This window comes from Spinacia oleracea, chromosome 5 (assembly GCF_020520425.1).
Source record: "Spinacia oleracea cultivar Varoflay chromosome 5, BTI_SOV_V1, whole genome shotgun sequence".
Lineage (NCBI taxonomy): Eukaryota > Viridiplantae > Streptophyta > Magnoliopsida > Caryophyllales > Amaranthaceae > Spinacia > Spinacia oleracea.
Window position 1 is genome coordinate 117,386,980 of NC_079491.1, and position 24,060 is coordinate 117,411,039.

The following is a 24,060-nucleotide window of genomic DNA, read 5'->3' on the forward strand; positions in this document are numbered from 1 at the left end:
AATCGCTAGTCTGACTCTTAGTTATGACTTTGGCGATCCATGGATCTGAGCCGAAGTTTTATAACTTGATTTGAGCGACTTTTGTTGCGAACAGAATTTTCCAAGACTTGCTCCAAGTTATGGTGACCCGAAGATCGCTCCATAACTTGCTTGCTCCAAGTTCTTCAAATCCGAGGATCTGGGCAAGAGTTTGCTGAATATCCGAGCGGATGAACCTTGGTTAGGTGAGATGCTCTATCACAAAAAGGGAATTTTAACATTATTCTTTGTTCATTTTGCTGTTATGAAGTTGACTTGCAAATTCGATAGTGTGATACATCAACAAATAAGTAATATGAGTATATGCAGTTTGCACTGTTTGACATATGTTCATGAAACTTGATTTCGTTTCTAAAAGAAATATTAATTTCTTACTCTCCGATACGTATTCTCATCATGCCCCCTACTCATGAGTTGAGTTTTGGTTGACTTATGAGTAGTATTGGATAAGGTAAGTATAATCTATATATAGTGTACTTATGTTTGTCAAACATGAATTTATAATTCGTTTTGAACATGATGAACAATTTGAGGTGTATGCTCTTGCAAAATGACTTATTGTTAGACAATGTCTGTCAAATTAAGTCTCCAAGAATAGTTTGCATTTTACCAAATTAATCAAGTCAAGTAAATTATATATGCTGACAAAATATGAAGTACAAAACTTAAATAGATGGAGGACTTAGCTTTGGGCTGCAGAATGGGCAATTTGCCTAGGGAGATATTCGGGCCAGGGGACGAAGTCGGCCCACTCCTTTGTTGTGCAAAAACGACTTTAAGTGTTTAGGAAACACAAAATCATTTTGGTCGGCTCACCCATGCTAGACAGATTTCTTGATCATTTTTCCCATAATTAATGCATTTTAATGCCCACCTGATTTAATGCATTTTGATTGCATTGAATATGCCTTCAAAATTAATGCTTCACTACTCAAGCGAGGGACCTTCCCTTTTGATCAATTCAAGCAACTGAAGTTATATGCCTCTTTGATTTTTGTGGGCTTTAGCATGTAATCCGGTTTCTAATCTTTAGTTAACCTTCTGATGGGTTAATTTTGGGAGCTTGGATTTGGACTTCAGGAACCAACTTCGGGAGTCATTGAGCTTTGATATTGAGCTCCGGTCCTGAGCCTCGGCACTGACTTTGGCACTGAGTTGGCTTTGAGTTCGGCACCGCTATATACGGGAGGTGAGATTCGGAACTCGGCTCAACCATGCTCGGCTTTGTCGGCCATTTATCATCACTATCCACCAAAATTAGGGTGCAGTCCTCGGAACTGAACAATGACCTTCGACACTGAGCTTCGGTGGTCATACCTCGGAGCCATGAAATTGCTTTGGGAAGCCTCTGGTTAGTTCCGCACCTTTCCTGACTTTTCTCTCGGTGTTCGACCTCGGTGCACCTTGGTTCAGATTTTGGGAAGGCATAACACTTACCTCTGGCACTGAGATTCGGTTCTGAGCTTCGTCATTGATTTTGAGAGGTTCGGCCTTGCTCGGGAGCTTCGGCACTGAGCTTAGGGTGGCAAACAACTCCTATCAATGAGCCTCAACTGCTGAACTTCATTTGGGCATTTTAACAAACACCTTGTGGGCATCAACTGGAGTTGCAATAATGGAGTTTCCTTCGCAAGATAATAGTAGTTGCTTTGCTACTTTGCTCGGCATACTCTCTTGTAGTATGCTCTGCTTCGGGGTGCCTTATCTCGGACCTCGGGAAGCATGAGCTCGGTCCTTTCGGTAGATGATCTCCTTATTCAGTTCTGATGCAAGGAGGTTATTCTGCTTTCGGCAACACTTCTTTTGGCTCCGATGTTGGTGACATGAAGTACTCTATATCTCAGCACCTTATTTTGCTTTGCATAGCTCTTAGTCTGCTAAAATGGAATACAACCTTGGTGGTGAACTTCGTCAGCCGTGGCTGAGCTTCGGGAGCAGTTGCTCAATTTCGGCACTGACCTCAGCAAATGACCTCGGTGCTGAGTATATACGAACTGAGTGGAAATGCTCGGAACTGAGCTACAACCATGAGCTTCGGGAGCTTCTATGCTCGGCCCTGCTCTTCGGCACCGACTTCGGCATTCAGCTTGACTATGAGTTTCGGAGCTTTGCCTTGATAAACAGTCAGTATGAATCAATTCAATTCAAGCCGAGCTGGTAATGATGTCGTGAAGTATCACCAATTATGGAGCACTTGATCAAACCAAGTGAGTCCCTGCACCTTTTATTATTACTCAAACAAAGAGTAATATATGTATGAGCTTTATGATTTTGACATTCTGATAAAAATGAAGGCTGGTATTAGCATAGCTATGCAATGAGCAGTCAATGTCTTATTTTATGACAAGTCTCTTTTACTCAGTTAATAACATAATCTTCTTAATTATGTCTTGATGCATAGGCAATGTGCAGCAATCAAAATAGATAAAGTATAATGATTTTTCAAACATCAAAAAATAGATGGTGAAACTTAGCTCTTAGCTTGTGATTGAGGCATGGAGCTCGGCTCGGCAGGTCATCCCCGGGGGTTCGAGGGGGTTGTGCTCAGGAGCTGCTCTTTGGCAATCATCCTCGCCGATCAACCTCGACACTGTGCTCTGCTCCTGGCTCGGAGTTGGCATCTTGGGCTTCGACGTTGGAGGTGAGCTTCGGGAAGTTGTTAACCTCGGGACCAGGCTTCGGAACTGCTGTGTTTGGCACTGAGCTTATATGCTCGGCTCAATAGCTGGTGTTCTCAGCATACACTTTTGCAGTATACTCTGCTTCGGGGTGCCTTATCTCGGACATCGGAAGCTTGAACTCGGACCTCGGGAAGCTTTGGCTCGGGCCACGAGAGATCAGTTTGCTTTTTCTCCGGAACTCATGAAGTAGCTATTACTTTAGCTACTTTGAAGGTCTTTGGGAAGGAACTGTTACTTTAGCAACTTTGAATATTTTCGTGGTAGCTTTCACTTTGCCTTGGGCCATATATACCTCGGCACCGAGCTTCGGGAGCTTTTGGGTTAGCCCTCCCTTCGGTGGTCTCAGTCGCAAAGCTTTGCTGGGTATAGACCTCAGCAATCGAGCTTCTGAAGTTTTGGTTATGAGCCTCGACCTTGTCTTCGGCACTGAGCCCGGGAGCTTCGGCATTGCTTGAGAGCTTCGACGCTTAGTTCGGGAACCTTTGGTTGGACTTATGTAGGCGTGCTATTTTGCCCAGACTCATCAGTTGAGGTAGTATCTGAACTTGCGGCCAACTCGCTGCAGTCATTGATATCCCAAAAATGGCACAAAATTGTGTAGCTAGCCCGACAAACAATAGTTTGACATCCCGAAGCTTATTTTTTTTTGTTGGAGCTTTCCTCTTTATCATTAATTAATGTAAATAGGGACCTACAAAACAAATTACAACTTGTTTTAATCATTTACCGCCAGGAAGATGCTTTTCTTGTAGTCAAAGATTGTTTATCTTTTAAACAGATCTTTCTCTTGGCTCTTGATAAATGGAACTTGGTCATTAGATGTTTTGCTCGTAATTGATTTGTTTGTTTGCGACTGAAGTGTCGTCAAATGAGTTTTCCAAACACATTATCCACCTTCGAATGATGAAGATCTGTTAGTAAACTAGTAGTTATGGCCGGCTATCTTTAAATTTTCCGGCCACTTTTGTGCTTGAACACGATAGCCATGTAAGAGTGGATCTTTATGGGTTATTGTACTCTCTCCCCACAGACGGCGCCAAATTGTTTCGGGGTTGAAACGATGGTAGGAGCGTCCTTGATATCCTGAGTTCTGGTCTCGTACGGTGCCTGCAAGATGAACTCCGAGCCAAGGGGGGGTCCCCGAGGCGGAGCCTCCGACGCTCAAGTCAGTACAATTTGATGTATAAAATGAGGTGTTTAGGGGAGAGAGAGAGTAGGGTGGCTTCTCTAGGGTTAGAGAATGGCCTCCTTTTACCTTGCCCTTTGAGGGGTATATATAGTGCCATTGTTGGGCCTTTGAGGCCTTGTAAGTGATATTGGGCTTGAGTGGGTTTTATTGGCTTTTGGGTTAAAATGGTTGTAGACACCTACTTTTGTCCCCATTCCCGAAAGGGAAAGGTTCGATGATGAAAACATAAATCTCCACTTGACAACGCATCTCCTATAAAATAACGAATCTCAATTCCCCTTTTCATTTCACCCGGAACCTGCTATTTATGGAAACCTGCTAAAAATAGTAACTGCCGTAAAGGGTAGCTTCTAAAAGTGGCAAGTCATAAAAGATAGAAACCTGTCAGAATTAGGTGTTGCACTCCAACATAAATCCTAAATTAGATAGAAAACTGCAAGAATCCTATTCCTAATATGATTCGGAAATAAGAGTTACGTATTAATTAAAATCTTAACGAGCCTAGAGTTTGTAACGGGCCCAGACGCATTCCGTCATAAAATTGATACGCAATGAAAGACTCGATTAAATCTCAAACACTTCGGATTCTAGGAATCCGAATCTGACAAAGAAACGGCCCAAACAGCAATTTCAACGCCCAGCCCTGGGCGCTGAAATTGCCTGGATCCTATTTTCAACGCCCATAGCTGGGCGCCGAAATCTTTGACGCCCATCATTGGGCGCTGAAAATACCTGGGACGTGTTTTTTCCTAATTCTTTGTGGATTAGAACTCTGCAATTCTATCTTTCCACGAACTCTTCCCTATAAATACAGCCCCAAATTCGACGTGAAAGGAACACAACAACACACAATTATATTCTGAGTATTGACTCCAACCCTTAGCCTAAGCCTCACGCTTCGAAACTGTTCACGCGTTCTGTTGCAATCGATCCATAAATCGAACAGAACGTATCCTGTCCCATAATTGAGATTCGTTAAATAAAAAGGAGAAATAGCAAAGTCAAAGTGGTTAGTTTTCTGAGAACCGTGACGCACCTCTCAAGGGTGCGTCGTAATGTGCCCCTTCTCGGTGATTTAATTGCTTTCCTCGCCCTTTTTATGAATTGTTAAACTAACTAAATCTGATTGTTCTATCACGCCTAACAAATATAATATTTTTGGGAAATTGGATTATCATGCTAGGTCCCTTAATGCTATTTAAATCAGATAATCACGATCGAATTAGTATTATATGTTGCATGTTGCTAAAATCAACTCAGATTAGTTTAATAGTTAACGCATGTCCTTCAATTATTTATGCTGAGCTAGTAAGGATATCCTGCCTCTGGAGTTATCGACGAGCGAAGTACTCCTCTCGGTAGTTACAGTCCCCCGAACCCTCAATCTCTACCTTGCGGGTGTATGTTGAGAGATCCCCACACCAGGGATCACAAGGGAACCTACGGCCGTCGTGGTCAAACATAATTGCACTCCCTTTATGTCACGATAACCGGATTTTGTCAGTTTTTCTCATTGTCGTTAAAAACTGAATGGCGACTCCTATATTACTAGTCAATTGGGTGTAAACTCACAGGAAATCCAATTACACTTGATTGAATAAAAAGAATCGTCACACCCACGAGGGACGAGGTCACGCATTAGCCTCGTGCTTTTTCGACCCCCTCACAGTGGCGACTCCGCTGGGGATAGTGAAGGAAATACTCGTGCTTGTAGGTAATCAAAATAGCCGAAGGGTGAAACGATCCTACCCCGCGTTTATTTCCCCATCAAGTTGGGACGACCTGAAAATCGGCATATTAATGTGAACGGGCAGAACCGCATAACGAATCTCGGCTCCCTCGGGAGTTGGGACTAAGGATACCTTTTTCCGCCAATAGGGGGTGCATACGCCGCGCATGTTGCCCACTCGGTACTTGTGCAGGTAGTACACCTATCCCGAACCCAATCGCTCGCTCATTAGGTCCCTCTCGCCTGTATGCCCCCTTGGCTTGCACTTGCGGGTTGGCCTCTTGAGCGAAATTCGTCTGTTGAAGACACTACCTCGACCGGGGCATGTGTTGGATCTACGATAGAAGCGGTACCAAGCCAGGCGCAAATAACTACCCATAGAAGCCTATCATAAACTACGTGACATATTTAATTTTCAAATCCATGTTTGTAATGTAGTTATGTGTAGCGAACTGTGTGACTATGTTATGATTGTGCGTACGAATAATGCTAGACAAATAATGCTAGAAAACCAACGACCTTAAAAATCACCCAAACATTCATAAACCAATTGGCCAAAGAGTTATACCAAAATACGTGTCCCACAAACCCGAACGATCGCCACAAAAATAAGCGACGCTCGGGATGGCCTGTAACGAATCCCACAAACGCTGCCCAAGTTCAATGAAGAACTCTTTAACATAAACAACCCTGTTTTATTGCTTCTTAGGCAATAAGTACTTTTACTTCAACTGTATAGGTCGCTAGTGATGCTTTGTTTGGATTTTCTTATCCAAGCAGTTCACGGATATGAAGGAAATAATGCCCTTGGTCCAAGTAAGCATTCAATGTTAAGTCTAATAAATGCGGTTCAGTATTAATTAACAAGTTAATAATTCAGTGAGATCAAGTGAGCTGAATGCCTAGCTAGAGACCGCTTCAGTTCAAGTGGAATTAATGATATTAATCCACAGCTTACTCTTGACTGAACCCCGTAGGGTCACACAAATAGTACGTAAACGGATCAAGTATTTAATGGCATTAAATACTCCATCTATGGATATTCGGAATCGACGGATCTTGGTTTCAGTGGGAGCTGAGATCGTCACAGGCAAGAAATGAATACTCCGGAAACGATGATATTGCCGGAAACGGAAATATGGATCGTATCGGAAATATAAATATTATCCAAGTCGTAGATGTTGCCGGAAACGGAAACATGGTACGTATCGGAAAATATTATCGGAAATGGAAATATTGCCGGAATCGGAAATATTGTTAGAATCGGAAATATTATCGGAATCGGAAAATAATTTCGGAAACGGAAATATTAAATATTTGTTCGAAATGGAAATTAATTCCGGAATCGGAAATATTAAATATTGTTCGTATCGGAAATGAATTCCGGATTCGGGAATTTAATCGGAAGCGTATCGTACGAATTAGCATCGGACGAGGCCCGCTAGACGAAGGCCCAGCACGAAGCCAGGCCATCGCCCAGCGAGCCAACACGCACCATCGCGTGCCAAGCCTCGACCAGGCCCAGAGCAAGGCCAGGCCCAGCCAAGGCCTGGGGCGCGCGCGCGAGAGCACAACAGCAGTGGGCCGAGCGCTGTGCGCCTAGCGTGGGCTGCAAGGCTTGCGCGGGTGTACGGTGCTCGTGCAATGCTTGTGCGGGAATCCTAAAGCAATCGGGATTCGAAATATGATTAAATCCTAAAACTATTAGATAATGATTATTTATTTAGAGTCCTAGTAGGATTATAATTAAATAAATTAGTATCCTAATAGGATTCCAAATCCTTTTCCATAACTCTATAAATAGGTGCCTAGGGTCACATATTTACAGAGAGAATTCAAGTATTCAAAGTGAGTTTTTGAGAGTAAAATTCAATTACACAATTGCCTATAAAAGTGCCGAAAATAATAGTACCTTAAGGGCGATTCTAGTTGGTCAATCTTAAGGCGGATCCGGACGTGTTGTGGACTAGCTACGGAGGGACGACACTTGGAGTCCTAAAGACTTGTTCTTGTTCGGTTCGGGCGCAGCTAGGGAAAGCACGCAACAAAGAGTATGCATCTAAACTATGCTAAATGATTATGTGTAAATAATATGTTTTCCTGGCTATATGGTTTTTCCGCATGATTTATGAATTGTCATATGTATCATAACCTAACAGTGGTATCACGAGCCTCTTATTATTTTCATAATCTAAATTGCATGAACATGGTTAAATATTACAAATTTGCAAGAATTAAAAGGGGTGATTAATTTTCGTAATTGTTAATTAATTGCAAATTGCGTTTATTTAGTTATACGTACGCAGTTTTTCGGCAGTTTCTTCGTTACTCATCCAAATCGAGTGATTTTTGTGTCAATTTCGCATGTAAAAGGCATTCTAAAATTTTGACAAAAATAGTTTTTTTTTGCCGAACCCAGAATTCTCAAATTCGAAGCCTAACTATGACTTTTCGGAGGTTTTAGTTTTTCGAATGCAAAATTTCGTAAATTTAAGATGTTAAATTAAATATTTGCGATTCTTGTTGATAAATCTTGAATTTTTGATTGACCTACTGTATATGTTTAACAAGTTTGAATGCCTAGCCTTGTTAATTATCAATCTAATTTGTAATTATGATTAATTTGTTGAAAATTAGAATAATTTAGAATTAATTTGATTTTCGTAATTAATTATAATTTAATTAGATACCTATGTTTAAAAACCACCATAAAAATTGTAAATTTATGATAAATTTTAAATTTTTATGACCTAGACTTGAATCCATGTTAATCGGAAATCAATTAAAAAATAAATTTTCGATTTTTCGCCCTAAAATTATGAAATTAATATTATTTATTAATTTGTCATTAATTTTAAATATAATTTTTTTAAATTTTATGCGATTCGTTCATATAACTTGCATGCACAAAGCAATGGACGCTACGTGTTACCCTTAAGGGGTGTTGTATAATGCGGGCATGTGACGACGAGCAAGGGAGCTCGTCGCCCATGCGGCACGAATGCAATGAGCAAGGCCATGGTGCACGAGCACAAGGCAGCAGCCCTGCCTTGTGTCGTGGGCTGTGAGCAATGGACGAATGGGCGAGGGCGAAAGCAGGCACAACAGTCGCGTGTGGGCAGCAAGCGAGCTGCGCCACAACGCGCACTGCCTCGCGCAAACGTGCTGAGCCTCGCGCGCAGCGAGCGCAAGCTCGCGTGCCACGAGTGCTACGCCCAGCATCGATGCCTCGCGCAGCGAGCGATAGCTCGCAGGATCGAGCGCTGGCAAGCGCGCGCAGCAAGCGCTGGCGAGCGCGCGCAGCGAGCAATGGCCCGCACAAAGCGAGCGCTGGCGAGCGCGCGCAGCGGGCGCTGGCGAGCGAACGCAGCGAGCGATGGCTCGCGTGCATCGAGCGCTGGCGCGCGCGCAGCGAGAACCAGCTCGCGTGATGGCTTGCGAAGGAAAGCAGCAACAGCGATGCGACGCAGCGCATGGGCTGCGCGCACATGGCCAGCGATGGCTGTGCGCGTGTGGCCCATGGGCGTGCGTTGCGTGGGGTGGTTGCGTTGCGATTGGATCGTTTTGAAATTTTAATTTGAAATTTTCAGTTTACGTAATTTTAATTAATTTGAAAATTAATAATTTAAATTATTTTCTTGGATTTTAATTTTGAATATTGTAATTATAATAAATTTTATTTATTCTAATTATTTTACTAAAATTAAAATCATGAATTAATTTAAATACGACTGAAATTAAATTAAACTTTTGGATTCAATTATAAATTTATACGAGCTTTAAATTTTAATTAAATTTGTATGTTTCCGGTTAGACTAGAAATACATTTTTATGTTTAAAATTAGTAAAGCATATGAATTTATTGGTTTAAGTGGGAGCCCTTTTTAGTCATAAACTCTTGATTAGGTCTACAAATCCTTAAGGTTAAAACAACTTGATTAGAATTAATAAGGACTGAATAATTGGTAGATTATTGGTGCCCTTGATTAATTGCTGCAAATGTTTACGTGATGCATAATGTGTTTTACTAACCAGCTATGTGGGCCATTCATGATAATGAATGGGTGAATGGTATATATTGTATATGTACTGTTTTGCAGGTTATGAAGTGACTAGTATGGCCCAAATAGGATAGAAAATATGGTCTGCGTACCATTAATTTTGAATGTAATTGGTCTAAAGTACCAAAGTTGTTTTTCAATTCAAATATGGTCTGCGTACCATCAAATAGTTGTAATTAGTTTTAATTATAGCTTATCCTATTTGAAGAAAATGGTGCCTCCCACGGAGATTTTCAAGACGGACATTGAAGTTAAAGCTTCAAGATGATGTCGGGCCATACTAGATCACATTTGTCTTATGCATGCTTTAAGTTATTTATTGCTTTAAATATGTCTTAAAATGCATGAGATCAAAAGCTTGATTATGTTGCATGATTAAGGATTTTAGTTCACTTAAAATCTAACAAACATAGTAAGAGCCTTAAGTTCCAAACTTAAAAATTGAGTTAAAAGGTGCCATGCCAAAATATACACTTGCTTGGATATCCTTTACATCAATCTTGTAATAGTTTTCGCTCAGCGAGGTGTTACTTATTGGTCCTAAAGGGGCAAGGTACACAAATAATTGTGAGTACATGTTAGTTTTGGTGAAACTCAACGATATAAGTAAGGAGTCCTTTTATGTCGTGGCAAAATCGATAGGTTTACCTAATAAGTTCTTAGACGTACCTATCAACCAAGAATAGTTTCTAGACTATTAGCAAAAGGCTTTTGCTTACCTAAGATGTTTTAGGATTAAGTCGACAAACTGTGCTTAGTTCTTCAATGATTTTAGGATCTTGGAATCATTTTATTCACACCTGCCGGAACACATAACTTGAATAAAATGCTTAATAAACATTGAATTATGCATGTATGCTAGAATTTAAGTTTATTAAGAGAAACTGTGAATGGTTATTTATTTGTTTATTCTTTTCAATTGTAGTTTTTAATATGGCAAACAACAATTCATTCAACATTCGATCAATTCTCGAAAAGGAGAAATTGAACGGGAAGAACTTCCTTGACTGGCAAAGGAACTTGCAAATAGTTCTTATGCAGGAAGAAAAGGAGTATGTCCTTGAAGAGGCGATGCCCGAAGCCGCAGGCGACGGGGTCACTCAGGCAGCCCTCAATCGTTGGATTGATGCCAACAAGGATGTGAAATGTCTAATGCTCGCCACCATGAGTGCGGATCTGCAGAAAACGTTCATCAACTCAGATGCTTTCACAATCATCAGTGAGTTGAAGAACATGTTCCAAGATCTAGCTCGAGTCGAAAGATTCGAGACTCATAGGCAAATTCTTGAGACCAAGCTTAAGAAAGGCGAGCCCGTAAGTCCACATGTTCTCAAAATGATTGGACTCATTGAGAATATGAGTCGGCTGGATCAGCAATTTTCTCAGGAAATAGCTATAGACACCATCCTCCATTCTCTTCATAGCGGGTATGATCAGTTCAAACTGAACTACAATATGAATAGTCTGGACAAAACGCTCACTGAGCTTCACGGTATGCTGAAGACCGCTGAAAAGACGCTCAAAAGTGATAAGCAGGATGTGCTTATGGTGCATGGGGGCAAGTTCAAGAAATCTGGAAAGAAGAGGAATGCTAAGAAAGGTGGCAACAAGGCCAGCCCAACTAAGCAAACTGGCGCCAAATCTGTAAAGAGGAAGGTCAGTCAACCCACTTCTGAATCCGAATGCTTCTACTGCAAGAAGAAGGGGCATTGGAAGAGAGATTGCTTGAAACTAAAGGAAGATCAGAAGAACGGAACAGTCGTTCCATCTTCAGGTATTTTCGTTATAGACTGTATACTTGCTAATTCAACTTCTTGGGTATTAGATACAGGATGTGGCTCACACTTATGTTCCAATCCACAGGGACTAAGAAGAAGTAGAAAGTTAAGCAAGGGTGAAGTCGACCTACGAGTGGGAAATGGAGCACGGATTGCTGCATTAGCTGTAGGAACTTACTATTTGTCGTTGCCCTCCGGGCTAGTTTTGGAACTGGAAGAATGTTTCCATGTTCCAAGTCTTACTAAAAACATCATTTCAGTTTCTTGCTTAGATGCTAAGGGATTTTCCTTTTTAATAAAAGACAATAGTTGTTCGTTTTATTTTAAAGAGATGTTTTATGGATCTGCTAGATTAGTCAATGGACTTTATTTATTCGATCACGACAAACAAGTATATAAAATAAATACCAAAAAGGCCAAAAAGGATGATTCAGATCTCACCTATCTGTGGCATTGTCGATTAGGCCATATAAACTTGAAACGCTTAGAAAGACTTCAAAAGGAAGGAATTCTAGAACCATTTGACTTAGAGGATTATGGTAAATGCGAATCATGTTTACTTGGCAAAATGACAAAGCAACCTTTCTCTAAAGTTGGAGAAAGAGCAAATGAACTATTGGGTTTAATCCATACAGATGTATGTGGACCAATGAGTACGAATGCTAGATGTGGTTTCAGCTACTTTATCACTTTCACTGATGACTTCAGTAGATATGGTTATGTCTACCTAATGAAGCATAATTCTGAATCCTTTGACAAATTCAAGGAATTTCAGAGTGAAGTAGAGAATCAATTAGGCAAGAAGATTAAGGTACTGCGGTCTGATAGAGGCGGTGAATATCTGAGCTATGAATTTGATGACCATCTGAAAGAATGTGGAATTCTATCAGAATTGACTCCTCCTGGAACACCACAATGGAACGGTGTGTCAGAACGGAGGAACAGAACCTTGCTAGACATGGTCAGGTCAATGATGGGTCAGGCCAAACTTCCATTAGAATTTTGGGGACATGCACTAAATACAGCTGCACTCACTATAAATAGGGCTCCGTCTAAAGCTGTCGAAAAGACTCCATATGAATTATGGTTTGGAAAACCTCCAAATGTGTCTTTTCTGAAGATTTGGGGATGTGAAGTATACGTCAAACGATTAATTTCAGACAAACTTCATCCAAAATCTGACAAATGTATCCTTGTGGGCTATCCAAAGGAAACAAAGGGGTATTACTTCTACAATACATCTGAGAACAAGGTGTTTGTTGCTCGAGATGGTGTCTTTTTGGAGAAAGATCACATTTCCAAAATGACAAGTGGGAGAAAAGTAGACCTCGAAGAAATTCGAGTCGAACAACAAACTCTAGAGAATGCTCAAGATGACATTCAAGATGAAACTCAGAGATCTTTAGAAGAATCTGGTGAGAATCATGGTCAATCTAGAAATGTTACCCCGCGTAGATCGCAAAGATATAGATCTCAACCGGAAAGGTACTTAGGTATTTTGACGAACGAGAGCTATGACGTTCTATTACTTGAAAGTGATGAACCTGCGACTTACAAACAAGCTATGACGAGCCCTAGCTCCAAGCAATGGCAAGAAGCCATGCAATCTGAATTAGACTCCATGTCTGAAAACCAAGTATGGGATTTGGTCGATTTGCCAGATGGCTACCAAGCCATTGGAAGCAAATGGGTTTTGAAACTGAAAAAGGACAAGGATGGGAAACTTGAAGTTTTCAAAGCGAGATTGGTTGCAAAAGGTTACAGGCAAGTCCACGGTGTGGATTACGATGAAACCTTTTCACCAGTTGCAATGCTAAAGTCTATTCGGATAATGTTAGCAATCGCTGCATATTACGATTACGAAATATGGCAGATGGATGTCAAAACTGCTTTTTTAAACGGCGTTTTAACAGAAACTGTGTTTATGACACAGCCTGAAGGTTTTGAGGATCCAAAGAATGCTAAAAAGGTATGCAAGCTAAAGAAGTCAATCTACGGATTGAAGCAGGCATCCAGGAGCTGGAATATACGTTTTGATGAAGCAGTAAGTGACTTTGGTTTCATCAAGAACGCAGACGAATCTTGTGTATACAAGAAGGTCAGTGGGAGAAAAATTGCTTTCCTAGTATTATATGTCGACGACATATTACTTATCGGAAATGACATTCCTATGTTGAACTCTGTCAAGATTTGGCTTGGGAAATGTTTTTCGATGAAAGATCTAGGAGAAGCGCAGTACATATTGGGCATCAAGATTTACAGAGATAGATCTAAAAGGATGATTGGACTTAGTCAAAGCACTTATATCAATAAGGTGCTTGATAGGTTCAAGATGGCGGACTCCAAGCGAGGCTACCTGCCCATGTCTCATGGAATGACTCTAAGCAAGAATCAGTGCCCAAAAACACTTGATTAGCGTAGACGAATGAATGGGATTCCATATGAATCATTGATTGGTTCAATAATGTATGCTATGATATGTACACGCCCGGATGTTGCGTACGCACTCAGTGCTACGAGCAGATACCAGTCAGACCCAGGAGAGGTGCATTGGACTGCTGCCAAGAATATTCTGAAGTACCTGAAAAGGCACAAAGATGACTTCCTGGTCTATGGTGGAGATGATGAATTAATTGTTAAAGGCTATACGGACGCAAGTTTCCAAACCGACAAAGATGATTTCAGATCACAGTCTGGGTTTGTCTTCTGCCTCAACGGAGGAGCAGTAAGGTGGAAAAGTGCTAAGCAAAGCACCATTGCGGATTCTACAACTGAAGCGGAGTACATTGCTGCACATGAAGCAGCAAAGGAAGCTATATGGCTAAGGAAGTTCATAGGTGAACTTGGTGTAGTCCCCTCCATTAAAGGACCAATAGCCCTGTATTGTGATAATAACGGAGCTATTGCCCAGGCAAAGGAGCCTAGACACCACCAGAGAGTCAAGCATGTACTTCGTAGATTTCACCTTCTACGAGAGTTCGTTGAAAGAAAAGAAGTCGAGATAAACAAGATTGGAACTGATGACAACATATCAGATCCATTAACTAAACCTCTGCCGCAGGCGAAGCATAACTCGCACACTGCAGCTATGGGAATCAAGCATATTGGAGAATGGCTTTGATGACCCTGTTTAATGTTATAAAGTTTTAGAGTTTAAATCTTTGTAAAACATTATTGGTTAATCATTCACAATAAATGAAAAAATTTCATTTTTCCATTTAATTTGTGGTTTATTAAATGATGAGTCCCTTCAATTTGACGATATATTCAAGATAGACTGTCAGGACCAGTCCTGTGACTAAGAAATGTCTATCAAGTGAACTTGAATGTCAAAGGTTGAAAACGGTCCCTAGTCGGAGTTTTCTATAAAATTGGACGCATAGAAAACGTTAGACGACTAGAATGCAAGATGACTAGTAATTCTGTTTCTTGAACTATGTGGACATGGCAATGTCATAATCATTTCCATAGATACTTACTTTGGGAAGACTAGTATCGGAAAAGACCTATGAAACTTTACTTTAAGAGATGAAAATCTGTCATAAGTAAATTTCATTAAAATTATTAGACACTAAATCCTCAATACCTGAGTGATTTGAGATTACTTGTTTGAGAACTGGTTGCTTTGACGTTGACCAACCGTCGCACCGTAAAAGGAGGCTATAAAGGCAACGCTCAGGTAATCACCTATCAAACGAAGTCTAATCTCAAGATCGCAAGATTGGGATTGTCCTCCCATAAGTCGGGATGAGATGCTAAAAGTTGTACAAGGCCACTCGGAGAGCTAGAAACTGTGAAATGCATGGCCATGCTCGGATGAATCATAGGCTATGATTATCTGTTTATTTGATCAGTTGAACTCTGAAACCGAGAAACACCTCAGGATATAATAAGGATGACAACTCTTACCTTATGTTCAAAGAGCAAGCATCGAGCGACAAAGGAATTAGGAAATGCACACTTGCCCCTAAGGACAAGTGGGAGACTGAAGGAAATAATGCCCTTGGTCCAAGTATGCATTCAATGTTAATTCTAATAAATGCGGTTCAGTATTAATTAACAAGTTAATAATTCAGTGAGATCAAGTGAGCTGAATGCCTAGCTAGAGACCGCTTCAGTTCAAGTGGAATTAATGATATTAATCCACAGCTTACTCTTGACTGAACCCGTAGGGTCACACAAATAGTACGTAAACGGATCAAGTATTTAATGGCATTAAATACTCCATCTATGGATATTCGGAATCGACGGATCTTGGTTTCAGTGGGAGCTGAGATCGTCACAGGCAAGAAATGAATACTCCGGAAACGATGATATTGCCGGAAACGGAAATACGGATCGTATCGGAAATATAAATATTATCACAGTCGTAGATGTTGCCGGAAACGGAAACATGGTACGTATCGGAAAATATTATCGGAAATGGAAATATTGCCGGAATCAGAATTATTGCCGGAAACGGAAATATTGTCAGAATCGGAAATATTATCGGAATCGGAAAATAATTCCGGAAACGGAAATATTAAATATTTGTTCGAAATGGAAATTAATTCCGGAATCGGAAATATTAAATATTGTTCGTATCGGAAATGAATTCCGGATTCGGGAATTTAATCGGAAGCGTATCGTACGAATTAGCATCGGACGAGGCCCGCTAGACGAAGGCCCAGCACGAAGCCAGGCCATCGCCCAGCGAGCCAACACGCACCATCGCGTGCCAAGCCTCGACCAGGCCCAGCGCAAGGCCAGGCCCAGCCAAGGCCTGGGGCGCGCGCGCGAGAGCACAGCAGCAGTGGGCCGAGCGCTGTGCGCCTAGCGTGGACCGCAAGGCTTGCGCGGGTGTACGGTGCTCGTGCAATGCTTGTGCGGGAATCCTAAAGCAATCGGGATTCGAAATATGATTAAATCCTAAAACTATTAGATAATGATTATTTAATTAGAGTCCTAGTAGGATTATAATTAAATAAATTAGTATCCTAATAGGATTCCAAATCCTTTTCCATAACTCTATAAATAGGTGCCTAGGGTCACATATTTACAGAGAGAATTCAAGTATTCAAAGTAAGTTTTTGAGAGCAAAATTCAATTACACAATTGCCTATAAAAGTGCCGAAAATAATAGTACCTTAAGGGCGATTCTAGTTGGTCAATCTTAAGGCGGATCTGGACGTGCTGTGGACTATCCACGGAGGGATGACACTTGGAGTCCTAAAGACTTGTTCTTGTTCGGTTCGGGCGCAGCTAGGGAAGGCACGCAACAAAGAGTATGCATCTAAACTATGCTAAATGATTATGTGTAAATAATATGTTTTCCTGGCTATATGGTTTTTCCGCATGATTTATGAATTGTCATATGTATCATAACCTAACAGGATATGTGGAAGACTTTCCATCTGTATCTTAGAACATAGAAATTAATATTTAATTTCCCACGCAACAACTCATGGTCTCCAATCCATGTTGCCATTTCAAAACGCGATGCTCTTTAGCTCGTCCTTGTCAATGGTTAACTCCAAAGGGATCTTTCTTGATCCTTTGCCAGTGTTTATGCGTGTAGCATCAATATTTAGCATATCTTTATTTCCTTGAATAAAAAACTAATCCTATTTACCTTTTCAAGTACCATTAGTTTTTCTTGATCTCAATCTAGTTGATCTTTACTTAGATCAAATAGAGATTGGTATATGTTCGTCATGTCCAAAGTCATACGATACGTTTTTGGCGATCCTCATATTATATCATACATGATAAATTCGTTCGCAGAATAATTCCCAATTGAATTCTATTCATGTAACTTTAGCTCATCTAGTTTCAGTAGATATCAAATCCAGCTAAATTCTTTGACATATAATATAGGTTAAGAATCTCATTAGATTCTTTGATGTTTAACTTAGTAAATGCTTATACATAGTTCAAACATTCATTACTTAGATTTATTCACATGGGTCGAATATCTCCAATGGAGCCTTTCGTGTTTGATTTAGTAAATGCCATTACTTAATCGAGAACAATATTATAAGATCTTTGTGAATGGATCTTAATACCCAGTATGCACTAAGTTTCGCCTTGGTCCGTCATTGATGAATAATTTTCAAATCTAAGTCATTAGCATTTGAATGTTATTTCATAATAGAGAGATATGTGTATGACACACATAGGACCAATTAAGTTTTATGTACTCCCACTAAACTTCTTATATATCTATAAGAATGATGTATATTTTATGAAACTAAAATACTTATTAGCTTCACTATAATACAGTTCTAATTCCCAATTGCTTGCTTAAATTTGTACTTAGATTTCATAAGCTAGCTTTCCTTTTTAAGCATTTATTTGGATCCACAAATCCTATGACATACCATGTACATAGTTTCTTCCAACATTTTATTGAGGGATACGTTTTGTCATCCAATTGCCATATGTACCAATATGCAATCACTGCTTGATTGATAGACTTGAGCATTACGATTTTGCATGAGGTTTCCACATAATCCACGCTATGAATTTGCTTGTAACCTTTTAGCAACTAATCTAGCTTTGTGTGTGAACGCAATTCCATGTTTGATGGTTTTTATCCTTAAAACCAATTTGCAACCAATAGGTGTAAACTATTCTTGCAAATCAACAAGATGTCAATTTTGTCATCAAAACATTGATTATGTTTTATGGCCTTTAACCATCTAAAACATTGAGTCTATATATGGCCTCTAACCATTTTAGGGAATCTGGGTTTCGTCATAGCTTTCTTACAAGTCACAAACTCATTAATCTATGCGATAATAGTTTGACTGCAAGTTGTAGGTTTCTTCACTATCTAATAGAAGAATCTCATAGTTTCATTGACCCGGACTCTATGTTTCTTCACTATCCAATAGAAGAATATCATAGTTCCAGTGACTTGAACTCTATGCCTACTTGAGTATAGAACATCAAACAAATAGAATATCAACAGGCACTTTGAGAGTCCTTTGAATATTCTGTTCTCCTTGAAGCACTTGTAATGTCTTCTAAGAGATGTCTATTCTTTAAAGTCACTTCTAAAGTCCTTAACGAATAAGTTCGGATTTTATGAAGCACTTCGAAAAGCCTCCGGAATGTCCGTTTATGTTTGTTGTTCGCCTCGAAGACTTTCGAGGTCTATTTTCTCCCACTTGTCATTTTGGAAACGAATCTCCAAAAGGACATTATTTCGAGCAAACAAACATTATGTTCTCAAAAATTCGTGGTAGAAACAATACCGGTGTGTCTCATTTGAATAAATCACAATGAAACATATATCTATACTTGGGCCTTAGTTTGTCGAATGACAAACACTAAGCTCCCACTGAGTTTAGTAACTCTTTAGATATAATTGAAAAAGTATTATGAAATTATTTTTCAATAGCTTTGACGAATTTGGTTTAGTTTGGTGGTAGTTGAGCATTTTGTTTTAGAAATTATAGGAAAAGTCTTTATGATTCATCATTGATCGAATCAAGTACTAATTGACTTCGATCATTCCAACGTAGATATGCCATATCTTATGGAGCTAGATCGTGAAATTACAACACACAATCTTTTGATGATCATTTTGGTCTTAAAGTTATCATCGTCATGATTTAACCTAGATCTTTATGATTTCTTGCCAAGTGGATTTTATACTTCTGAATCTTTGAACTAGCCAAACACATTCAAACTTATATCACATTGAGTAAATAAACCAATATTCACTCAAATCCAGGTGATACATAATGTCATAAAATATTTCTTTAGCTTTGAACTCTATTGTCTAGGTGTTCTAACAATAGTTCATATCTTCTGTTACTTTCAACAAGTAAGACTAGCTCGTCATGAGTGATCTAGAAATCAATCAACTTTCAAAAGTCCATCAAAATAGAGCTTTTGAATGTTAACTTGTTGATATGGTCTAAGTAACAATGCCAAAGATTAGTGGAACTCAAATCAAAAGATTGATTTGAACCTAGTAAAGTTCATATTGTTAAAGAGTTGTTTGTTTTAATCAAGCATATTGACTCAACCCGTAAATGACCATTTTCATTCAAATAAACAAACAAACAAACAAGCATTATTTTTGTTCTTCTGAATGTGAGTCTTTCTGTGTTTGAAAACAGAATTTTAGGTATGCTGATTATGGAACAAAATAGCTATTAAGTTCCAGCCTTTGAAAGGACTTAAAGCAAACCATATGACCCTACAACTAATGTAGCATTGTCATGCTTCATTTCCCACTTGTAGGCCATTAGTGTAGCCTAGCTTCCATTATTTGAGTTATTACCGAAGTAAGAACCTCAAGCGGTATATGATACCAAGGAAGTTCGATTGCTAGGTTACTTTTTTTTTATACATAAACTTATAGGTAGAAACGGAATCGTTGATTCCTTTAATTTGTTCCTTGTTTTCTTATTTCTTGTACCCTTTCTTATAGTCTTAAGAATTGACTTCTAGTGTTGACTTTTATACTTTGTTAGACATATCCAATGTCACTCCAACAAGGTTCTTACCATTTATGTTGAACATTTTTGTTTCAACTAGATGATCTTACCAGAAGCTTCTAAAGTTCTCTAAGCATCGATCTATTCGAATGTCTAGGGTCTAGACTCATTCGAGAATTAAATGGAAAATGATTTTAGGTTGTTAACCATGGGTAAAGCTGAACGTTTTAAACTCATTGCTTTATGATCTCAAAACTACAGTGTATTTTGAATTGACAAGCACCAATTGGTTTGCCATTCAATTTTGATGTTCTAAAACAACCATAAAAGTCGCTATAAGAAACGTACATTTAAATTGCTCATTTTCTCTCATTTCCGTGAATTGTTCTTGGATTCATTACAATTCGAGGAAATTTACTGTTACCTTTCTAAAAGGATTTACTGCAGTGCAAGATATTTAATTATAAACAATAATTAAAACATACATTGAAGCATGCAAAGTCTAAACATTTATCATTAGTAATAACTTGAAAATTAAAGCAATCATGCAATTTAAACAAGTTATTAGTATTTTATTCGATTTTATTGTTCCGGCAGGTGTGAATAAAATGATTTCAAGACCCTAAAACCATTGAAGAATTAAGCACATTATGTATTTTGACTCAATTCTGAAACATTTTAGGTAAACAAAAGCCTTTTGCTAATAGTCTAGAAACTACTCTTGGTTGATAGGTACGTCTAAGAACTTATTAGGTAAACCTATCGATTTTGCCACGACATAAAAGGACTCCTTACTTATATCGTTGAGTTTCACCAAAACTAACATGTACTCACAATTATTTGTGTACCTTACCCCTTTAGTATCGATAAGTAACACCTCGCTATGGCGGAAACCTATTACTAAGATCGATGTAAAGGATATCCAAGTAAGTGTTATTTTGGCATGGCACCTTTTAACTCAATTTTTAAGTTTGGAACTTAAGGCTCTTACTATGTTGGTTAGATTTTAAGTGAACTAAAATCCTTAATCATGCAACATAATCAAGCCACAATCTCATGCATATTTAAGACATATTTAAAAGCAATAAATAACTTAAAGCATGCATAAGATAATTGTGATCTAGTATGGCCCGACTTCATCTTGAAGCTTCAACTTCAAAGTCCGTCTTGAAAATGGATTGGACACTCCGTCTTGAATTTCACCGTGGGAGGCGCCATTTTCTTCAAACAGGATAAGCTATAATTAAACTAATTAAAACTATTTGATGGTACGGAGACCATATTTGAATTTAAAAAACAAATTAACTTTGGTGCATTAGACCAATTACATTCAAATTAATGGTACGCAGACCGTATTTTCTATCCTATTTGTGCCATACTAGTCACTTCATAACCTGCAAAACAGTACATATACAATATATACCATTCACCCATTCATTATCATGAATGGCCCACATAGATGGTTAGTAAAACACGTTATGCATCACATAAATATTTGCAGCAATTAATCAAGGGCACCAATAATCTACCAATTATTCAGTCCTTATTAATTCTAATCAAGTTGTTTAACCTTAAAGGATTTGTAGACCTAATCAAGAGTTTATGACTAAAATTGCTCCCACTTAAACCAATAACTTTATATGCTTTACTAATTTTAAACATAAAAATGTATTTCTAGTCTAACCGGAAACATACAAGTTTAATTAAAATTTAAAGCTCATATAAAATTATAATCGAATCCATTTATTTAATTTATTTTTCAGTTGAATTAAATGAATTTAAATTATTCGAGGTTTAATTTTAGTAAAATAATTAGTATAAATTGAAATTTATAATAATTATAATATTCAAAATTAAATCCGAAGAAAACAATTTAAATTATTAATTTAAAAATTAATTAAAATTATTTCCGAACTGAAAATTTCAAATTAAAATTAAGACGAACCAATCGGGTCAAGACAAGGCCATGGGCTTGCGCCCATACCTCGTCAAGTCCAACAAGCAACAAACCCCTTGTCACTCGATTGATCGTACCGCAAAGACCAAGCAACAACGCACCAATGCATCAGGCCCAGCGAGCCACGCTTGCGCGCAGCCCACTCGCCCATCGCCTTGGCGCGCTGCTGGGCATGGCTTGCTGGACAGCTCGTCGCTGCCCACGCGTGCTTGCCTTGCTCGCTGCACTTGCTCTCCCGTTGCCCCATCGCCCACACGCGTAGCACACACCCCTTAGGCACATTGCCTTGTGCATGTCACGCTCGTTGCTCGATGCATTCGTACCGCACGGGCGACGAGCTCCCTTGCTCGTCGTCTCGTGCCCGCACTATACAACACCCCTTAAGGGTAACACGTAGCTTCCATTGCTTTGTGCGTGCAACATTTATGGGCGTTTTCATAAAAATTTAAAATTTTTAATTTAAAATTAATGACAAATTAATAAAACATATTAATTTCATAATTTTAGGGCTACAAATCGAAAATTTATTAATCAATTAATTTTAGATTAACATGGATTCAAATTTAGGTCATAAAAATTTAAAATTTAACACAAATTAACAATTTTTATGGTGGATTTTAATCATGGATACCTAATTAAATTATTAATTAATTATGAAAAACAAATCAATTCTAAATTATTCGAATTTCAACAAATTAATCATAATTACAAATTAGGTTGTATAATTAACAAGTCTAGGCATTCAAATTTGTTAAACATATACTGTAGGTCAATCAAACACTCAAGATTTATCAACAAGAATCGCAAATATTTAATTTAACATCTTAAATTTACAACCTTTTGCGTTCGAAAAACTAAAACCTCCGAAAAGTCATAATTAGGCTTCGAATTTGGGAATTCTGGGTTCGGCCGAAAAATAATGTTTTTGTCAAAATTTTAGAATGCCTTTTACATGCGGAATTGATACAAAAATCACTCGATGTGGATAAGTAACGAATATTCTGCCGAAAAACTACGTACATATAATTAAATAAACGCAATTTGCAATTAATTAACAATTACGAAAATTAATCACCCTTTTTAATTCTTTGCAAATTTGTAAAATTTAACCATGTCATGCAATTTAGATTATGAAAATAATAAGAGGCTCTGATACCACTGTTAGGTTATGATACATATGACAAAACATAAATCATGCGGAAAAACTTAATGCCAGGAAACATATTATTTACACATAATCATTTAGCATAATTCAGATGCATACACTTTGCAGCGTGCCCTCCCTAGCTGCGCCCGAACCGAACAAGAACAAGTCTTTAGGACTCCAAGTGTCGTCCCTCCGTAGATAGTCCACAGCACGTCCGGATCCGCCTTAAGCTTGACCAACTAGAATCGCCCTTAACAATAAATTTCGGCTAATAGGGCAAGTGTTTGTGGCTGATTTTTGCTTGAAAATCTTACCTTTGCATACTGGAATCTTTTTTTCAATAAATTTGTGACCCTAAGCACATATTTTTAGAGTTATGGAAAAGGACTTAGAATCCTATTAGAATACCAATTTATTTTAATTAGAATCCTGTTAGGAATCTTATTAAATAAAATCTATCTACTAGGATTAGGATTTAATCATAGAACAAATTCTAATAGCTTTAGGATTTGTATTGCACACAACCTTACACGAGCACGAACACGAGCACCACCCGCGCAAGCCTTACGGCCCACGCAAGCTGCACTCGCTCGCAGCCCAAATGTCGCAGCCCATATTGCTCCGCGCGCGCCAAGGCCTTGCTGGGCCTGGCCTTGCGCTGGGCCTGGCGGGGCTTGGCTGTGTGTAATTGATGCGTGTGGTTTGTTGGGCGATGGCCCGGCTTCGTGCTGGGCCTTCGTCTGGCAGGCCTCGTCCGATGCTAATTCGTACGGTACGCTTCCGATTAAATTCCCGATTCCGGAATTTATTTCCGATACGAACAATATTTAATATTTCCGATTCCGGAATAAAGTTCCGTTTCTAACAAATATTTAATATTTCCGTTTCCGGAATTATTTTCCGATTCCGATAATATTTCCGATTCTGGCAATATTTCCGTTTCCGGTAATATTTCCGATTCCGGCAATATTTCCATTTCCGATAATATTTTCCGATACGATCCATCTTTCCGTTTCCGGCAATATCATCGTTTCCAGAGTATTCATT

General features: G+C 38.9%; 1 protein-coding gene across 3 annotated transcripts in view; it reads right to left on the reverse strand.

Moving 5' to 3' along the window:
- The window catches only part of LOC110795315 (protein ILITYHIA-like), a 31,819-nt gene that overhangs the window by 3,389 nt on the left and 4,370 nt on the right, over positions 1 to 24,060 (reverse strand). Inside the window, exon 4 of one of the 3 annotated variants that reach the window (XR_008922110.1) lies at positions 22,745 to 23,367. The exons of the other annotated variants lie outside the window; for them this stretch is intronic. The gene's annotated coding sequence lies outside the window, so the exon portion shown is untranslated. Of the gene's footprint in view, positions 1 to 22,744; positions 23,368 to 24,060 lie in introns of those variants that run through there. 3 annotated transcript variants of the gene reach the window in all.